Here is a 2,376-nt window from a genome sequence, read left to right as displayed (position 1 = left end):
GCGTTCTGTGTGGGCGGGTGTAAACCAACAGTCTGAAAATTTTAGACCCGAGGAAACTGTTTGCATGGAATTGGGCAGCCTGTTTATAAGAGGCTATTCCACCATCCTGCGGGCGTGGATATCAGTGGAAGGAATGACAATACGAGCTGCTGACCAATCCGTCCGGTGACCCGTTCGCCTCCCATTTCACTCGGGAACGGATGGAAGAGAGAACGAGTTCCGCTAATTCAGGAACTCCGGAAAAAGCACCGCTTCGTGAGGCTGGAGGGCAGAGAGGTCATCGACGTATCCAAGCCAAATTGAAAGACAGAAGATCGACAGAAGGAAAAAGGATTCAGAATCCGTTGGAAAAAGACGTCGAGATGGAGACGTGGACGAGGATCCTTGGAAGGAGATTCTTCCAAGGAGAGCAAGGCCATTAAGCGGGGGAGTTAGTGACCAAGGATTCAACACTGCGACTCATCAGAGCTATAAAAGAGGGCTCGCAAACACGGGCGATGATGCCCTGAGAATGGCGAAGGTCTGTGAGAGAAAATGTGCCGAGTAGAGGATGAGGGAGGAGATGATGGGCAGCAAAAGTACGCCCGGCAGGTGGGTTTTGGTTGACCCATAAAAGCGAGGGAGGCGATGGCTGAATTGAACCACGATAACCCGACGATAGCCGCTTCAGGCAACGATGAAAAATATAGTCGTAATACGTTCCCGAATATATGTGTGTGTGTATATATATATATATATATATATATATATATATATATATATATATATATATATATATACATATATATATACATATATATATATATATATATATATATATATATATATATATATATATATATATATATATATGTATATATATACATATATATATGTATATATATATATACACACACATATATGTGTGTGTGTGCATGCCTGTGAGTGTGTATGTAAAGCTTTTATGTATATAATATTTATACATATGCCCCAAAAATTAATTTGCGATTATCGTAGGGAACACGGCACGTGATCAACAAAAACAACAACAACACACCCTATTTGAAACCCTCTCGACCACCTGTAATAGGTCTTAAATCTCAAGACATTATCCGACAGACGGTTGGACATACACACACACGCACACACACACATACACACGCACTCACACACACACACACACACACACACACACACACACACACACACACACACACACACACACAAACAAACAAACAAACACAACAAAAAACCACATTGATTATCAATTACATTTGTTCTCTTTTTGCTTTGCTCTGACATACCTTATTACGCATCGTGATGTGTCATGGGAAACGTGCACTACATTTAATAATCGTTGCACTGCGTCCGTTCTTTGCAAAGATAACTCAAGGCAGCATGTTTAGCAGAGGGATGATGTTAATTATGATGCCTTTCATAATTACATGATAATATATAATGGATATGATAATATGATAATGTTATTAGTTGTAGTGTTATGATAATGATGACGATAATAATGATGATGCTGATAATAATGATAATAATAAAGTTGGCACGGATGATAAGGATGATGATGATATCTCATGATAAAAAGACTATAGTGATAACAAAAGGGATAAAGATAATAGTCATAAGAATAATAAAATAAACAGTAATGGCGATAATGATAACATCAATAATGATTAAGGTTATGGTAATGATAACAACAGTTCTACTGATGATAATACTCATGATGGTAATGATGGTAGTTATGGTAATGATAACAATGATAACAATGATGTAAGAACGTTAACAAATAACATCCTAATAATCTTCGATTTATGATCATATTAATACTACTCATAATGATTAGAACTACTGTATACAAAATGAATGACAGAAATTATAATGATGTTATAATTAGATATACAACCAAATAGCGGTAGTTGTTGTTGTTGCTACTATTATCACCACCATCATCGTTATCATCACTGTTATCATTGTTATAATTATTATCATCATTATCATCACCACTATTATTATCATCATCCTTATTGTTCTATGTATTATCATTGCTACCATCATCATCAACATCATCATTATCATATCATCATAATAAACATGAATACGGCAATTACCGTTATCATTGCTATGATAATTATTATTGTTATCATCACTTCCAAGATCATCATTTTGAATAGAATTAGAACACCTTTATCGTCATCATCACTATCGCCATTGTCAACATCACTACACTCACCATCATCGTAAATAACATCATTCTCATAAACACAGATAGATAGATAAATAAATTAATAAATAAAGATTCTCACACTATCATCATGATCCCAAAAGCTCTATCACCAAAGTCGACTCGAATATTATTGACCCCGTTAAAGATTGCATTATGCAATC

This window comes from Penaeus japonicus, unplaced genomic scaffold, assembly GCF_977035675.1.
Source record: "Penaeus japonicus unplaced genomic scaffold, GWHDUDI00000001_assembly GWHDUDI00000011, whole genome shotgun sequence".
Classification (NCBI taxonomy): Eukaryota; Metazoa; Arthropoda; class Malacostraca; order Decapoda; family Penaeidae; genus Penaeus; species Penaeus japonicus.
The sequence above is the reverse complement of the archived record's forward strand: the minus strand, read 5'-3'. Positions refer to the sequence as shown.